The sequence below is a fragment of the Salmo salar genome, chromosome 09 (genome assembly GCF_965601325.2).
Source record: "Salmo salar chromosome 09, fSalSal1, whole genome shotgun sequence".
Taxonomy (NCBI): domain Eukaryota; kingdom Metazoa; phylum Chordata; class Actinopteri; order Salmoniformes; family Salmonidae; genus Salmo; species Salmo salar.
The window spans coordinates 25,501,279-25,521,333 of record NC_138299.1 but is presented as its reverse complement, the minus strand read 5'-3'; positions in this window follow the sequence as shown (position 1 = coordinate 25,521,333).

Genomic DNA, 20,055 nt, shown 5'->3' with positions numbered 1-20,055 from the left:
GGGGTGAGACCTGATCTAACGTCCCGTGCTTATCGGAGAGAGCCGTGGAGCAGACCAGAGCCAGTCAGGGAGTCAAGCGCGGAGCTCGACACAAGATTCCGAAGAGAGGTACTGGCAGAAAGAGCACTACGGAGCCGGCGTGCTGAGGAGCGAGTGGATGGACGAGCAATGGGTTATGGTTTGATGCGCAATATCTCGCCCATACGCACTCATAGCCCGGTGCGCTCGGTGCCAGCTCCTCACCAGTGTTGGGCGAAGATGGTCATTCAGCCAGGAAGGAGTAGGCCTGCTCAGCATGCCTGGTCTCCAGTTCGCCTCCATAGTCCGGTACGTCCTGTGCCTCTTTCCCGCACTCGCTCTGAGGTGCGTGTTACCAGTCTGGCGCCACCTAGGGCAGTCCCACGCATCAGACCTCCAGTGCGCAAGCCCAGTCCAGAGTGTCCGGTTCCTGCTCCCCGCACTCGCCCTGAGGTGCGTGTTACCAGTCTGGCGCCACCTAGGCCAGTCCCATGCATCAGACCTCCAGTGCCCGTCCAGAGCTTCCAGCGACAGTTCCCCGTCCAGAGCTTCCGGCGACAGTTCCCCGTCCAGAGCTTCTGGCGACAGTTCCCTGTCCAGAGCTTCCGGCGACAGTTCCCCGTCCAGAGCTTCTGGCAACGTTTTTCAGTCCGGAACCTACTGAGACGGCCTGCAGTCCGGAACCTACTGAGACGGCCTGCAGTCCGGAACCTACTGAGACGGCCTGCAGTCCGGAACCTACTGAGACGGCCTGCAGTCCGGAACCTACTGAGACGGCCTGCAGTCCGGAACCTACTGAGACGGCCTGCAGTCCGGAACCTACTGAGACGGACCTCAGCCCGGAACGTTCAGCGACTCTCCTCAGTCTGGAGGCTCCAGCGACGCCTCCCAGTCTGGAGCCTCCAGCGACGCTCCTCAGTTCTGAGCCTCCAGAGACACCTCCCAGTCCGGAGCCTCCAGCGACGCTCCCTAGTCTGGAGCTTCCAGCGACGCCTCCCAGTCTTGAGCCTCCAGCGACGCACCCCAGTCTGGAGCCTCCAGTGATGCTCCCCAGCCCAGAGTCTTCAATGGCGGTCTGCAGCCCAGAGTCTTCACCGGCGGTCTGCAGCCCAGAACCTCCACCGGCGGCCTGCAGCCCAGAACCTCCAGCGGCGGCCTGCAGCCCAGAACCTCCAGCGGTGGCCTGCAGCCCAGAACCTCCAGCGGCGGCCTGCAGCCCAGAACCTCCAGCAATGATCTACAGTCCGGTTACTTCGACGACGATCCACGCTCAGGTGGTAATAAAGCAGAAGCATCAGCGGGTGGAGCGAGGAGTACGGAGCCTCCTCCTATGCTGGAGGTTAAGGTTCTGGGTACTGCATATGAGCCGCCATAGACATTAGTCGCCTACCCTACCCTCCCTTTGTGTGTTGTTGTTGGGGGTTGTTTGTTGTTGGGGGGGGGGTTGTTGTTGTTTTTTTTTTAGGTGCGGTCGGGGTCCGCACCTTTGGGGGTGTACTGTCACATCCTGACCATAGTAAGTTGTTATTTTCTATGGTAGAGTGTGACAGGGGGTGTTTGTCTGTTTTTGTATTTCTATGTTCAGGTTCTAGTTTTGTATTTCTATGTTGGTGTTATTTGGGTTGATCTCCAATTGGAGGCAGCTGATCCTCGTTACCTCTAATTGGAGGTCATATTTATGTTGAGGTTTGTCCCACCTTTGTTTGTGGATGATTATCTTTTGAGTAGTGCGTTTTCCTCGCTGCGTCACGGTTTGTTGTTTTTGTGTTTCAAGTATTTATGTATTGCATTTAGTTTCACGGAATAAAATAATATGTGGAACTACGAACACGCTACATTTTGGTCCGATCCTTCAGACAGCCGTGACAACTTGAGTCATTTTCTAAGGCATCTTTACTTTTACTCAAGTATGACAGTTGGGTACTTTTTCCACAACTAAGGATAAGTCACTGAATGTCCTTGAGTGGCCCAGCCAGAGCCCGGGCTTGAACCCAATCGAACATCTCGAAGAGACCTGAAAAGAGCTATACAGCAACGCTCCCCATCCAACCCTACAGAGCTTGAGAGGATCTGCAGAGAATAATGGGAGAAACTCCCCAAATACAGGTGTACCAAGCTTGTAGCATCATACCAATGTAGACTCAAGGCTGGTACCGGAGCGCCAAGTCTAGGACCAAGAGGCTTCTAACCAGATTCTACCCCCAAGCCATAAGACTCCTGAACATCTAATCAAATGGCTAACAGACAAAATGCATTGCCCCCCCTTCTACGGTGCTGATACTCTCTGTTATTATAACAATGGAAAGAGGTCTGGGAATATGACTGAATTTAAACAGTGTAGTTATTTGCTCCGCAGGGCAATCAAACAAGCGATTTTCCGGTACAAGGACAAGGTGGAGTCGCAATTCAACGGCTCAGACACAAGTCGTGTGTGGCAGGGTCTACAGGAAATCACGGACTACAAATGCAAAAACAGTCACATCACGGACACCGACATCACGCTTCCAGACAAACTAAACACCTTCTTTGCCCACTTTGAGGATAATACAGTGCCACCATCGCGGCTCGCTAACAAAGACTGAGTCACCCCCCTCTCCTTCTCCACTGCTGACGTGAGTAAAACATTTAAACTTGTTAACCCTCTCAAGGCTGCTGGCCCAGACGGCATCCCTAGCCGCGTCCTCAGAGCATGCGCAGACCAGCTGGCTAGTGTGTTTATGGATATATTCAATCACTCCCTATCCCAGTCTGTTGTCCCCACATGCTTCAAGATGGCTACCATTGTTCCTGCACCCAAGAAGGCAAAGATAACTGAACTAAATGACTACCGCCCCATAGCACTTCTGTCATCATGAAGTGCTTTGAGCACTTCATGATGACAGAAGTAAATGCTACGGTGCGGTAGTCATTTAGTTCAGTTATCATGAAGTGCTTTAAGAATATTTTTTTAAATAATAAAATGAAGTGCTTTGAGAGGCTAGTCAAGGACCATATCACCTCCACCTTACCGGCCACCCTAGACCACCTTACCGGCCACCTTTTACCGCCCCAACAGGTCCACAGATGACGCATTAGCCATACCACTGCACACTGCCCTATCCCATCTGGACAAAAAGAAAACCTATGTAAGAATGCTGTTCATTGACTACAGCTCAGCATTCAACACCATAGTACCCTCCAAGCTCATCATCAAGCTGGAGGCCCTGGGTCTCAACCCCTCCCTGTGCAACTGGGTCCTGGACTTTCTGACGGGCCACCCCCAGGTGGTGAAAGTAGGAAACAACATCTCCACTTCGCTGACCCTCAACACTGGGGCCCCACAAGGGTGTGTGCTAAGCCCTCTCCTGTACTCCCTGTTCACCCACGACTGCATGGCCATGCACGCCTCCAACTCAATCATCAAGTTTGCAGACGACACGACAGTAGTGGGCCTGATCACCAACAACGACGAGACAGCCTACAGGGAGGAGGTGAGGACACTCGGATTGTGGTGTCAGGAAAACAACCTCTCACTCAATGTCAACAAAACAAAGGTGATGATTGTGGACTTCAGGAAACAGCAGAGCAGGCACCCCCCTATCCACATCGAAGGGACAGCAGTGGAGAAGGTGGAAAGTTCCTCGGCATACAAACATCACATACAAACTGAAATGGTCCACCCACACAGACAGTGTGGTGAAGAAGGTGAAATAGCGCCTCTTCAACCTCAGGAGGCTGAAGAAATTAGTCTTGTCACCCAAAACCCTGACAAACTTTTACAGATGCACAATCGAGAGCATCCTGTCGAGCTGTATCACAGCCTGGTACGGCAATTGCACCGCCCTCAACCGCAGTGCTCTCCAGGGGGCAAACCGGGGGCAAACTACCTGCCCTCCATGACACCTACAGCACCCGATGTCACAGGAAGGCCAAAAAGATCATCAAGGACAATAACCACCCGAGCCACTGCCTGTTCATACTGCTGTCATCCAGAAGGCGAGGTCAGTACAGGTGCATCAAAGCTGGGACTGATAGATTGAAAAACAGCTTCTATCTCAAGGCAATCAGACTGCTATGCAGCAATCACTAACTCAGAGAGGCTGTTGCCTACATTGAGACCCAATCACTGGAAACTAATAAATGGATCACTAGTCACTTTAAACAACTCCACTTGAAAAATGTTGACATATCTTACATTACTCATATCACATGTATATACTGTTCTATACCATCTACTGCACCTTGCCTATGCCGCTCGGGCCATTGCTCATCCATATACTTATATGTACATATTCTCATTCACCCCTTTAGATTTGTGTGTATTAGGTAGTTGTTGGGGAATTGTTAGATTACTTGTTAGATATTACTGCACTGTCGAAGCAATTCGCTACACTCGCATTAACATCTGCGAGTGTACATGTGTATGTGACCAATAACATTTGATTTGATTTATGTCACGTCCTGACCATAGTGAGTGGTTATTTTCTATGGTAGAGTAGGTCAGGGCGTGACAGGGGGTGTTTGTCTGTTTTTGTATGTCTATGTTCAGTTTCTAGTTTTGCATTTCTATGTTGGTGTTGTTTGGCATGACCTTCAATTAGAGGCAGCAGGTTGTCGTTGTCTCTAATTGGAGGTCCTATTTAAGTTGATGTTTGTTTCACATGTGTTTGTGGGTGATTATTCGTTGTGAGTGTATTTGATCCTCCTGCATGACGGTTTGTTGTTTTGTGTATATTTTGAAGTGTTTAATTATTGCATTCGGTTTCACTGGTTAAATAAATATGTGGAACTACGAAAACGCTGCATCTTGGTCCGCTCCTTCTAACAGCTGTAACAATTTATCTATGCATAGTCACTTTAATAACTCTACCTACATGTACATATTACCTCAATTACCTCGACACCTGTGCCCCCGCACATTGACCATGTATTTAGCCCAGGTATTGTTATATTACTGCTGCTCTTTAATTATTTATTATTTTTATCTCTTACTTTTTTTTAGGTATTTTCTTAAAACTTGTTGGTTAGGAGCTCGTAAGTAAGCATTTCACTGTAAGGTCTACACCTGTTGTATTCGGCGCATGTGACAAATACAATTTGATTTGAAGAACATAACTTATAAATGCCTCATGAGTTTAGTTCAACTGTTGTACCCCATCAGAACCCCAAAATGTAAGCTTGTTTTACTCACTCCAATGTTTTTAAACAACGTAAACTTAAACAAAACCCTGTATAGCCTCAAAACATGGTTAACACTATACATTTAATATTGTGGATGATCAGTCCTTGCATCCATAGCTCTCTATGAATTTGAGAGTGTTTACATTTCTCCAGCCCCATTCCTTAAGATTTTTAGTGAAACAGTGGCAGGTAGTAAGCTTTGTTTCTGTTTCAATTAAGGATTCTAGCTTTAAGGGACATTTGAGTGAGCCAGTGTTATTATCGATGTTTGATCTTCACTTTCACCATGGTGAAACACCTCATCTATCTACGGCTCAGTAACCAGGACAGTTAACTATTTATACTCCAACACGCCAGAGATCACCCCACCTCTCACCCTCTCTTCATGCTGTCAGTCATTAACCCACCCTGGCCTACATGTCTACCAAAGCAATGAACACGCCCTTCCATGGTCACAATTGTGGCATCTCATAGTAGAATCACTGCAAGACCACATGTTACAATCAAAAGGATTTTCAGAGCTCCAGAGGTGAGATAGTCCAAGAGCACAATGATCTTGTAATGTTTTATCAACTTTCTCTTAGCAATCACAATGAGAGACTCTTGATGACTATCGCTAGTCTGTCCCAACTGTTGTCTCACGTGGTCCAACTAGGCTTAACCTAGAGAACCTGAAAATGTAGCTTGTACTATCGCTACATTGGCATAATTTTGTGATAATCAGTACTCACTTTAACCCCTTACCACCAACCAGGGCTCATAAATCCATTAGAGAGAGACACTGAGAACTGTGGCATACAACCCACAGAATAAACTATGATATAGGCCTTATTAAATGGACTGCCATTACAGAAAGCATGGGAGGAGGATAGACAACTTCATGTCCTCCTTAGGGCCTAATGTTCATTTCCTGGTCTCTTGTTTTGCCATTAATGATTTAACAGGATCAGCTATCAGGCCTCATTAGTTCTGATGACTGTGTATTCCCGGCTTAATGAGAGAGGCCTGGCCTGGAGGATCAGCCTGTTAGCCTCTCAGATGGTAGAAAACATGGGGCTGGGCTATCTACGCTAACTCCTTTAGATACATTTCAAAGCATTCCTGTGTAAAAAAAAGAGGGGGAAGCATTTTCATTGAGCATGAGTGATTTTAAGCTGATACAGAACACATTAAGTATTGAAGCCTGGCAGCGGTCTGAGACCACAAATGGATGTTCTACACTCCAGCAGCCCCCAGAAAACAGCAACTGATATAGTGTCCCCAGACACAGTATTAAGCCCCTTCAGCATTAGCTCTGCTATTAAATTCTTATATGGGCTGGAAACAAGCCTGGGAGCCCCACAGATCAATGGTGTACAGGACGGGGTCAGTGAGCCTATGGAGGGGGAGCAGGAGGAAGAGAGAGGCTACACAGGGTCACTGCCTGTGTTTGGTTGACTGCTCTGTGTCACTCCATCAGTCAACTCCCTGAGACATGATACAGGAATCACCATAGCAACTGTTGCCCGGGCGACCAACAGTCAACCCCAAGACTGCAGCCAACCAGGCCAATTACATAATTCCAGTGAGAGACACCATAAATTACCACGTGGGACTTAATGGGAATTGTGGAAACAAGCGCACATGCTCTGAAAAACAGACACTCTGTCACTCACAAACAGGTGCAGAGTCAAACATGTACAGTTCTGTCTCTCTGGTGCACAGTTGTAGAAATGGAGGTCAAAAGGCAGGTCCATATTAGGACAGTCAGCATGCCTCATCGCTACTAGTCTCACTCTCCAGATGGGCCTGCTGCCTGCCTGCCACAGCTGAGATGTGTGGTCTGTTACATAACAGAGAAAATACTAGAAATGACCTTTACTTTCTTCTTCAAATAACGTTTCAGGCTTAAAGTCACATTCTCTCTTCTCGCACCATCTTTCAGCATTGATGACAGCATTGCTGCTTATAGGACGGATGGGTCTGCACTGTATACCTCAAGGCACTTCACAGAGGCAAATATAATTATGTGATGTTCTCATTTCCCTAAACCCCAAAGGCAGATTTAGACTAAAGTCTACTGTACAGTAATTTACAGTCCGCAAGGATTCCCATGGAGCTGGGACAAGCAGGTTGTGTGGGAGATGACGCAAAATGAAGCAATGTTAATAAACTGTGCATGAATACAAATCCCAAGGTGAGCCAGTGATTCAATTCCAATGCATTTATTTAAACACCATTTAACATTGATTTTTTTCTTCTTGTTATGGGGGACTTGTGATATGATCATGTAAGTTATTACCAACAACACCCTCTTTCAAAGCCCCGTCAAAGCCCTTCGTCTCCTCCCTGACCAAGGCCCTTCTCCCCCGATTGCTCAGTTTGGCCGGGCAGCCAACTCTAGGAAGAGTCTTGGTTGTTCGAAACTAATTGCATTTTAGAATGATGGAGGCCACTGTATTCTTGGGGACCTTCAATGCTTCAAAAATGTTTTGGTACCCTTCCCCAGATCTGTGCCGCGACACAATCCTGTCTCGGTGCTCTACGGACAATTCCTTTGGCCTCATGGCTTGGTTTTTGCTCTGACATGCACTGTCAACTGTGGGACCTTATATAGACAGGTGTGTGCCTTTCCAAATCACGTCCAACAATTGAATTTACCACAGATGGACTCCAATCAAGTTGTAGAAACATCTCAAGGATCATCAATGGAAACAGGGTGGACCTGAGCTCAATTTCGAGTCTCATAGCAAAGGGTCTGAATACTTATGTAAATACAATTTTTACTTTGTCATTATGGGATATTATGTGTAGATTGATGAGGGAAAAAAATGAATTTAATACATTTTAGAAAAAGGATGTAACGTAACAAAATGTGGAAAATCTCAAGGGGTCTGAATACTTTCCAAATGCACTGTATAACTAGGAATAAAGTGACAGATAGTAAACAGTAGCAGCAGCATATGTGATGAGTCAAAAACAAGTTAGTGCAAAAAGGGTCAATGCAGATAGTCTGGGTAGCTATTTGGTTAACTATTTAACTAACTATTTAGCATTATTATAGCTTGGGGGTAGAAACTGTTCAGGGTCCTGTTGGTTCCAGACTTGGTGCATCGGTACCGTATGACATGCGGTAGCAGAGAGAACAGGTCTATGACTTGGGTGGCTGGAATCTTTAGAAAATTTGTAGGGCCTTTCTCTGACACCGCCTCGTATAGAGGTCCTGGATGGCAGGGAGCTCGGCCCCAGTGATGTACTTGGCCGTACGCACTACCCTCTCTAGTGCCTTGCGGTCGGATAGCAAGCAGTTGCCATACCAAGCGGTGATCCAGCCAGTCCAGATGCTCTCAATGGTGCAGCTGTAGAATTTGTTGACGATCTGAGGGCCCATGCCAAATCTTTTCAGCCTCTTGAGGGTGAAGAGGTGTTGACGTGCCCTCTTCATGACTGTGTTGGTGTGTTTGGACTGTTCCGACCAGCAAAATAAAGTTCTTAACCGTTTCAAACCGGAAAAAAAGTACTGGTTTATATCATTCCTTTCTGTTCCTTTTTAACCTATGAAATCAACAGTTTTTTTTTACATTTAGCACATTAAATTACTTCACCAATCAGTGCAGATAGAGCTGGCAAGCTAGTTGTTTAGATGTGTGATGGACAGACAAGTGTAGCCTATGGTGCAAGATGCAACGGAAATTTTGCGGGTGTGAAGAGAGCTAGAGAGGGTTCAGGAGGTGGCTTGAAGTGCTGGGCATCTTGTTATGACATGCATTATCTGAATTAGGTCCACAGAATTATACCTACGGAAGGAGTGGCTTCTTTGAATGTCCTTTGAGCTAGCAAGCTAACACGCTTGTTTGTGCAGAGCAGCACCAGATTTAAAAACACGTCTTACCTTTTTGTACTTAATAAATCCAGCGTGAAACATGTTAAGTAGGCCTATAGTATCCTTAAGTGGAATTTAAACAGTTCATCTATTCTTCTTTAGCTAATAATAAATCGCTCTCCCTATCTTCTGAATCATACTTGTAACGTCAGTACAGTAGCCTATGCTTCATAGGGGGGAGAGGCAGGCTTTGTTGTGTTTTTTTGTGGGACAAAAAAAAATGCCTGAAACGTAAAATAACATTATTAACCAATTCCCATGCTTTTAAAATAATGGTTCTGTTCTGGAACAGTATGGATAACTTTCGTTCCCGGTTCCGTTTCTGCTCCTTGAAAAATTCAGCTATTTTCTGTTTTTCTGTGCTGTTCTCTAAACCGGTTCTAACCCCTGGTTTGGACTTGATAGATCCTTAGTGATGTGGAAACAGAGGAACTTGAAGCTCTACATGCTCCACTACAGCCTCGTCGATGTGAACCACACTGCCAAGCCTCTGACCTCCTCCCTAAAGGCTGCAAATGCCAGGATCCAGTTGCAAATGCCTGTAATCATTTGATCCACTGTAGAATCACAATGCTCTCACCTCCCAAATAAATAATGTTTGCAGTGTTGTAACTGGGAGAAGACACTAGAATAGAGCCAGTGTCTGGCACGAAGCTCAGGACAAGGTGACATTACCATTTAGATATCGTTTCACCTAGGTTAAGTATCAAATTCAAGTGCTTTCAATAACTGCAAGCAGTGAACAGTCCTGACTCAACTAGCTGAGTGGGTGACAGTCTGGCTGATATTAGTGTGAATGGCAGGTACCACCACAAATGTGTGAAGTAATGCAGAATGACCATGATTGAGTGCATGCCCATATAGATGCGGCTTATGCAGACCAGCACACACCAGCACGTCGCCAGAGCGAACCCAAACATGAAGGGGTACTGTGGAGAGAGAGAGAAAGAGAGGGATGAGGAAGGAGAATGCATGGCTATACATGGGTATACACTTCTCAGCAATGAACATTGACATTGATTTGACTGTTTCACTGCATACATGGACCACTGGGCTAGTATTCAACGAAAGGGGGGCTAAACACACATTGTTCAGTCAAACAAGGATTATGCATTTTTCTACACAAAAATAGACGGGTAGGGATAGGGAGGGATAGAGAAATAAAAGAGAGAGAGAGAGAGAGAGAACTGCTGAGGTTTACACACTGGTGAAAGCCTTTTGCTCCTCTGCTTCATTGTGACCCATGCTCCAGCCCAAACTTGCCCCAACATACACATCATTATACTGTGTTCACAGTGCACTACTAGCTAGTGAAGATGCATAGGGTTGGAAAACTCAGTGCAAAGCAAAAGGTCATTCGTTCATCCATCTTGCCATTGAACGATGCCTCTAAAGGCAATACATACGTGACACTGAGAAACACAAGGGGAACACAGAGAGAGAGAGAGAGAGAGAGAGAGATATGAAGAAAGAAGAGAGAGAGAGAAGCTACTTTGTGAGTGTAGATTAGACACGAAGCCAGGCCACACACATTCACATACAATAGCCTGCTGGCCTACTGCCTGCTGCCCTACTGCCTGCCGTCCTAAACTGTCCTGAGGTCAGTGTGTCTGTTGGAGCAGAGATCATGGGATTGAGGAAACCACTAGCCTTGCGGTGCAAGACAGCCCTCTCTGGCCTAGCATGTGTCAACACATGGACTTGAGATATCCTAGACAGCCATGTAAGTGAGAGGTTCTTTGTAGCATGCAGCCAGGAGAAGGGAATTACAATTATTATATTCAGCCCAAGGGCACAACTGCCACTGGCTATTAAAAGGCATGGATTTTTTAGGGGGCATTATGGCCACACAAAGGGGATGCCTCCGGGAAATTTGAGGCATTATCAAGTGCTTGTCAAATTGTGAATGAGAGACTGATGAAGTGTGTGCATGCTGCGCAAAAAAAACAAAGCAGAGCTTATGCCTTTCATGCAACTGCTTGCATCATGCTGCCTTAAAATCTATAAAAAATTGTGTGGAAGGTGTGGAAGCCAGGAGATGCTAAATGTGTTAATGTTAATTACCGGTCAATTACCGTTAGATCTACAGTTTTTGTCTTGACAATCACTGGCTGACAAAATGTAATGACCACCACAGCCCTAGTGACTACCACAAACTTACTATGAAACTTCATGTTGACACCATTGTCCTCAACAGCTGCCAGTTCCATAAAAACACTGCCAAGCACTTTGATACTTCTTCATCCTATTTGAAAAAGCAAACAGCAACATGTGATTTACTGCCAGCCAATAACGCAGTATAAAAGCGCTGTTCAGACAGCATGTGGTGGACTAGGTGGCCCACTCATTTTCAAAGTAGCCTAGGCAGGGGGGCGAAATTTTTATTTTTACGTTTTAGTCATTTAGCACAGGCTCTCATCCAGAGCGAATTAAAGTTAGCGCATTCATATTAAGATAGCTAGGTGGGTCAACCACATATTACAGTCATAGTAAGTACATTTTTCCTCAATAAAGTAGTTTTCATTTTAGGGTTTCAGATGTTTTCAGAAGATGGGCAGGGACTTTTCTGTCCTAGCTTCAGGGGGAAGCTGGTTCCACCATTGTGGTGCCAGGACAGAGAAAAGCTTGGACTGGGCTGAGTGGGAGCTTGGCCCTCCCACCATAGGGGTGGGAGGGCCACCCCTATGGTGGGAGGGCCAAGTGGCAGACTAGAAGTGACAGAACAGAGTGCTTGGGTTGGTGTGTAGGGTGTGAGCATAGCCTGAATGTAGGGAAGGCCAGTTCCTTTTGTTGCTCTGTAGGCAAGTAACATGGTCTTGTAGTGGATGTGAGCTTCGACTGGAAGCCAGTGGAGGTTGCCGAGAATTTGGGAAGGTTGAACACCAGGCGGAGCGGTCAGCGGTCATCATGCCCGTGGAAGCTGTTCAGTCGAGGTGGAGAAAATAAGATTCTGCTCTATTTTTCAATAGTGTGCAACTGCAGCTAGCTAGCTAGCTAGCGTTATCGCCCCGCCTCTTCTTCTGTGGGGTTTATCGACGGTTGGCATCCAATGTTATGGTACATTACTGCCAACTGTACTGGAATGTCCCTGCCCCCCCCGCCTGTGTAGAGTTGTAGCTTAAAAATGGTGGCAATAGAAGAATAAAGAGGGGTTCCTGCAAATGCAGGAATGCCCAGAATTGGGGGCTGCAGTTGTACCATTCTCCTATTTTTCAAGCGGTGCAGTTGTTGTTGACCAATCAGAGTAAAAAACGTCGTTTGCGTGGTGATATGTCAGCACGTACACTACCGTTCAAAAGTTTGGGGTCACTTAGAAATGTCCTCGTTTTAAAAAAAAACAACACATTTTTGTTCATTAAAATGACATCAAATTGATCAGAAATACAGTGCAGACATTGTTAATGTTGTAAATGAAACGACAGATTTGTTTTAGCTGGAAACGGAAACTGCAGAATTATTTTACAGAATATCTACATAGGCAAACAGAGGCCCATTATCAGAAACCATCACTCCTGTGTTCCAATGGCACGTTGCGTTAGCTAATCCAAGTTTATAATTTTAAAAGGCTAATTGATCATTAGAAAGCCCTTTTGCAATTATGTTAGCACAGCTGAAAACTGTTGTTTTGATTAAAGAAGCAATAAAACTGGCCTTCTTTAGACTAGTTGAGTATCTGGAGCATCAGCATTTGTGGGCTCGATTACATGCTCAAAATGGCCAGAAACAAAGAACTTTCTTCTGAAACTCATCAGTCTATTGTTGTTCTGAGAAATGAAGGCTATTCCATGCGAGAAATTGCCAAGAAACTGAAGATCTCGTACAACGCTGTGAACTACTCCCTTCACAGAACAGTGCAAACTGGCCCTAACCAGAATAGAAAGAGGAGTGGGAGGCCCCGGTGCACAACTGAGCAAGAGGACAAGTACATTAGAGTGTCTAGTTTGAGAAACAGATGCCTCACAAGTCCTCAACTGGCAGCTTCATTAAATAGTACCCGCAAAACACCAATCTCAATGTCAACAGTGAAGAGGCAACTCTAGGATGCTGGCCTTCTAGGCAGAGTTGCAAAGAAAAAGCCATATCTCAGACTGGCAAATAAAAATAAAAGATTAAGATGGGCAAAATAACACAGACACTGGACAGAGGAAAATTGGAAAAAAGTGTTATTGACAGATTAATCCAAGTTTGAGGTCTTCGGATCACAAAGAGGAACATTCGTGAGACGCAGAAAAAATTTAAAGATGCTGTAGGAGTGCTTGACGCCATCTGTCAAGCATGGTGAAGGCAATGTGATGGTCTGGGGGTGCTTTGGTGGTGGTAAAGTGGGGTATTTGTACACTGTAAAAGGGATCTTGAAGAAGGAAAGCTATCACTCCATTTTGCAACACCATGCCATACCCTGTGGACGGCACTTAATTGGAGCTAATTTCCTCCTACAACAGGAAAATGACCCAAAGCTCAGCTCCAAACTATGCAAGAACTATTTAGGGAAGAAGCAGTCAGCTGGTATTCTGTCTATAATGGAGTGGCCAGCACAGACACCGGACCTCAACCCTATTGAGCTTTGTGGGAGCAGCTTGACCATATGGTACGTGAGAAGTGCCCATCAAACCAATCCAATTTATGGGAGGTGCTTCAGGAAGCATGGGGTGAAATCTCTTCAGATTACCTCAACAAATTGACAACTAGAGGTCTGCCAGGCTGTAATTGCTGCAAATGGAAGACTCTTTGACGAAGGCAAAGTTTGACGGACACAATTATTATTTCAATTAAAAATCATTATTTATAACCTTGTCAACGTCTTGACTATATTTCCTATTCATTTTGCAACTCATTTCATGTAAGTTTTCATGGAAAACAAGAACATTTCTAAGTGACCCCAAACTTTTGAACGGTAGCATACATTCAACAGCAGGACCAGCTATCTTGCCCACTCTAGCTAGTTAGCTGGCTAACACTATCAGTTTACAGCAAAGGAGGCTACTGGGAGGAGGACGGCTTGTAATAATGACTGGATTGTATGCATTTGAGGTATTTGATACCATCCCACTAATTCCCTCCAGCCATTACCACTAGCTGGTCCTCCCCAATTAAGGTGCTAACAACCTCCTGTGGTTTACAGTCACTTTTAACAATAAAAATCATTGTTGTCTGTAGTGACGCCTCTAGCACTGAGATGCAGTGCCTTAGACCGCTGCGCCACTAGGGAGCCCAAATCATTAATAATTTCTGTTTCATAGGTTCTAGAGGGACAAGTGGTGTACTTGGCAAGGTACTCTGCGATATTCTGCTGGTCGTCTGAAAAACACTTAATGTTACCTCCCAACAGCTGTAGGTCAACAGGAACAGTGAGAAGGGTATGGCCGTGCCTGAAATGCATAGAGGCAGTGGCAGATGTAGGCATAGGCGACATGTGCATCCTCCCAGGGCGGCATCTTGCCGGGGGCGGCACGGGGCGCCCGCAGCAAAAAAAATGGAATGGTGACATTTGCGTGATCGGTTTTCTATCGCTCAGTTGCACGTCACGTCAATGATATCATGTCACCGTGTGGGACTGTGGGTCAATTAACCTTGTCGCAGTGGGCGCCCTGATTCTAGTTTCTGAGCTAGGCAGGCTACTGCCTTGGATGGTCTCCCACTCAGAAGTATGAGATGGGGAGGGGGGCGGGAGTAGGTTGACCTGTCACGTCCTGACCATAGAAATATGTTATTTTCTATGGTAGAGTAGGTCAGGGCATGACAGGTTTTTTCTTCTTCTATGTTTTCTATTTCTATGTTTAGGTTCTAGTTTTGTATTTCTATGTTGGGGTTTTGTTTGGGATGATCTCCAATTAGAGGCAGCTGGTCCTCATTGTCTCTAATTGGAGATCATACTTAAGTAGGGGTTTTTCCACCTGGGTTTTGTGGGTGATTAATTTTGAGTTTTGTATGTGTTCATCTCTGCGTCACGGTTTGTTGTTTTTGTTAGTTCAGTGTATTTATACATTGCATAGTTTCACAGTATAAATAAAAATGTGGAACGACACACACGCTGCACTTTGGTCCGCTCCTTCCTTCGACAGCCGAGACATGACCTCAGGTCTCCCCACTGAAAGCCGGAGGTAGGGGGAGCGGGGGAATCTATCAAATAGCGCACCTCTAACTTTGTACAGTACTAATGCAATTAGTAAAATCAGTCACACTACTAAATGCTACCAAATAAACCACAATTCATGCATAATACTGTGAATATATAGTTTCACAGACATATTGTTGCATTTTTTTCTGGTTTGTGCGAAATCATAAGAATAATATAAAACCAGTCTGCACACCACCAAGGTGAATTGGTTTAGTCTTGACTCTTGGTTGACAGTGTTGTGGGATTGGTAATGTATTGATGCTCGAGTGCCAAATCAACACACATTTTACATTTTTGTCTTTGTTACTTCTTTTTAATATTTATGAGTCTTATTTTGTATATATTTCTATGTTTCTATATTTTTAAATGTTATGATTATTTATTTGTGTTGTTCCAAATGTCTGAATAAAAATGACAGTTAGTGCAGAATGGTGCTTTATTTTAAGGGGTGGGGCGTGGGGGGTTCGCCCAGGGAGCCATACAAGCTAGAACCGCCACTGCATAGAGGGCATAATGTACTTAAGCAATAAGGCCCGAGGGGTTGTGATATATGGCCACAAACCCCTGAGGTGCCTTATTGCTATTATAAACTGGTTACCAACTTAATTAGAGCAGTAAAAATACATGTTTTGTCATACCCGTGGTCTGATATACCACGGCTGTCAGCCAATCAGCATTCAGGGCTCAAATCACCCAGGTTATAATCAGAATTATAGAACATCTCCATCTTGTCCATGGGCCTGTCTGAGAATTTGTAGTTCTTCTTTCTAGTCCCTTTCGAAACTACAGTATCCCTGGGGTTACGTTGCACTTTCTAAGGCTTCCATTGGCTCTCTAAAGCCTTCAGAAAGAGGATTGAGGCGTCTCCTGTCTCTGGGCAGAGTATGGTAGCTCAGTTTGTCAGTGGTCTGCCTGGTGACAAAGAGATTGGATATGCGCGGTCCTGCGACCATGCTGTTTTTTCTTTTCCTTTTTGAATGAATACACTATTGTCCGGTTGGAATATTATCGCTATTTTACGAGAAAAATACCATAAAAATTGATTTTAAACAGTGTTTGACATGCTTCTAAGTACGGTAAAGGAACATTTTGAATTTTTTGTCTCGATATGCGTTCGCGCGTTACCCTTTGGATATTGACCTGAACGCACGAACAAAACGGAGGTATTTAGACATAATAATGGATTATTTGGAACAAAAACAACATTTCTTGTGGAAGTAGCAGTCCTGGGAGTGCATTCTGACGAACATCAGCAAAGGTAATACAATTTTTCTAATAGTAATTCTGAGTTTAGTGTGCCCTGAAGTTGGCGGGTGTCAAAATAGCTAGCCGTGATGGCTGAGCTATGTACTCAGAATATTGCAAAATGTGCTTTTGCCGAAAAGCTATTTTAAAATCTGACATAGCAATTGCATAAAGGAGTTCTGTATCTATAATTCTTAAAATAATTGTTATTTATTTTGTCAACGTTTATGGTGAGTAATTTAGTAAATTCACCGGAAGTTTTCGGTGGGAATGCATGTTCTGAACATCTCATGCCAATGTAAAAAGCTGTTTTTGGATCTAAATATGAACTTGATTGAACAAAACATGCATGTATTGTATAACATAATGTCCTAGGAGTGTCATCTGATGAAGATCATCAAAGGTTAGTGCTTCATTTAGCTGTGTTTTGGGTTTATGTGACATATATGCTTGCTTGGAAAATGGCTGTGTGATTATTTGTGGCTATGTACTCTCCTAACATAATGTAATGTTTTGCTTTCGCTGTAAAGCCTTTTTGAAATCGGACAATGTGGTTAGACTAACGAGAGTCTTGTCTTTAAAATGGTGTAAAATAGTCGTATGTTTGAAAAATTGAAATTATTGAATTTTTGAGGTTTTGTATTTCACACCATGCTCTTCCACTGGCTGTTGAATAGAGTGGGAGGGTGACGTCCCACCTTGCCCATAGAAGTTAAGCAATAAGACCCGAGTGGGTGTGGTATGTGGCCAATATACCACAGCTTCTTATACACAAAGCAATGTGGAGTGCCTGGACACAGCCATTATCTGTGGTATATTGGCCATATACCACAAACCCCCGAGGTACTTTATTGCTATTATAAACTGGTTACCAATGTAATTTGAGCAGTAAAAATACATGTTTTGTTATACCCGTGGTATTCTGATATACCACGGCTGTCAGCCATTCAGCATTCAGGCTCGATCCACCCAGTTTATAATGGCCGTTTTGCATTGAACTGAGGGTTTCCAACATTTTAATGTAGTCAACAGGGTTGGGAAGTAACGGATTACATGTAAGGGATTACAGAAAACCAGTAACTGCAATCCGTTATGTAACCAGCAAAAATATTGTAATTAGATTACCGATACTTTTGAAAAACAAGATGATTACTTCGAGGATTACTTTTAAATTCAGAGATCTTTGCGAAAAAAAATCTTTGACACTTCTATGTTTTCTCATTGATATTCAAATCAGCATTGAAAAAAGGCACAAGTTTAAGTTTGTTCTACCTGAGCGAGTCTGACCACAAGTCAGAGACCTCTATGATGACACACCAAATGTGTTTGATCAATCATGGCAAAAGAGCGACAATAGGCTTTTGTAGGCTACAGTCCAAGGTATGTCTTCCAATAGTGCGACTGCTGTCGGCATCCAAAGACTATCCAACTTGAATAAACTCTTGGAGGTAAGGATGACAGCAGTGGTGTAGTCTACGAAGATACATATATGACGTATTATTGATATCTACATAGCGCATTGATGTGAATCACACTGCTGCTCTCTCATTTAGCTATTTGCGCCTTATGGATTGTGGTTGTTGTGGATGGCTGTTCACAAATCTAAATGTGTATTCGAACCCAATAATCGTTGAATTCAATACGTTTTTGTTTTTGAAACCAGTGGACAACCAGCGAAAAATGCGCTCTTGCAACAGCTGCGTAGTGCGGATCCCAGCCTATGGAATAAAAGTGGGGCTTTTATTGCTCAATCTAATTCATGCTGATAAAATAAATAAATCCATAGGCCTAATGGACACATGTTAAGGGAATTTTCAATTCCAATAATGCATTTAATATTTAACCAATTCACCTAGGTTTGTAAGACCCTGGGTTCACTAATAATTGGGCAAAGTCTCAGATTTTATAAAAAAGGTTCACAGATCTTTATTCATGAGAGCTCTAAAGTCAAAAATGAGGACCCAGTCCTTTTATAAAACACACACACATTCCTCTTTAGACCACTCCCTGCTCAAACAACCAGTACTTTTCCACTAACCACAAAGAACCATATATGTTATCACATTCTTCAAGGCTTTCACCTCCCCTCCCAAGTTGGGACCCTCTTGGTTTGAAACCCTCTAATGATTTTCTATTATCTACTCTACAACTTCACTAGGTTTACATCCCTACTAAAGAATATAACATCATAGTATTACAATACTAACAGATCTACCCACATCCTGGTTTTATCTTCTCATGATTCTCAAACATTTCACACTATCCAACAATTTCAGAGTGTAACACTTTAGTCATTATTCTAACACATACAAATTATTCTAACAACACATGCTCAAACTCGCACACTTTTGATAGACTTAAAGGGGCAATCTGTAGTTGCTACTGCTACATCCATTTTTGGACTTATAAATTATATATATAGTACCAGTCAAAAGTTTAGACACACCTACTCATTCAAGGGTTTTTCTTTATTTTTACTATTTTCTACATTGTAGAATAGTAGTAAAGACATCAACACTATGAAATAATACATAGGAAATCATGTACTGTAGTAACCAAAAATTGGTAAACAAATCAAAATATATTTTATATTTCAGATTCTTCAAAGTAGCCACCCTTTGCCTTGATGACAGCTTTGCACACTCTCGGCATGAGAGAAGAAGCTGGTTGAGAGAAGAACAGGCTCATTATAATGACCGGAATGGAATAAACGGAACTATATCCAACACATCAAACGTATGGAAACCACGTTTGACTCAGTTCCATATTCCATTCCAGCCATTACAATGAGACCGTCCTCCTATAGCTCCTCCAGCCAACCTCCACTGTTCAAAATGGAGATTGCCTCAATGGCGCTGCCCATGCTGTCACAGACACTGATTCGGACTCTTGCTCCGTTGACCCTGTCAGAAATCACACACAAGAAGCTGTAGCCTCCCATTTTGCATGTAGATAGCATCAGACTGCAAGATACAGAATGCAGCTCTGAGTGAATAGGGGGTTCTGTCACCAAACCACTCCCTGCCAATTACTTCGATGTGCATGGTTCATCTCAAGTTCTACCTGTACTTTGGCAGCAATTCACTGAGTCACCCATTATCATCCAGTTTATAGAGCAGGACTTGTGCCCCGTGGCAAGGGGAGATGCTGGGACATGTGCCCAGGCCATAGAGGCATGTGGGGGAGGGGTAGGCCACCAGGTGGTAGTGGGGTATCTCCTTCAGTCCAAAGGACTGAGAACAGCAGTCTGCCACCACCACCTTCACACGCTTCCTGTCTGGGTAGAGCAGCCGCTGGCTGCCTGGGCCCCTATCACAGGTCCCCTGCCTCTCTTCTTCTTCTTCCTCCCCCGTCTCACCCTCCTCCTCCTCATGGTGGATCTTTCTCAGCAGGTTGTTGATGAGCACTGAGCGTCGCAGGTAGGCTTCAGGGTCCTCTAAGAATCTCAGCTTCTCCAAGGAGAGTTTGAAGATGCAGCTGCGGTCCTCCTGACGTATCAGGCGCTAAGGAAACAGAGGTCATGGTTATGAGACAGAAGTCTAAGTCACATTTAAAGTGCCACGTCATAGAACAACAGATTGATGTCTGAACATGTAAACACAAACAAAGCAGTTCCTACTTTTGGAAAACATCCATGTAGGTCTCCATGTAA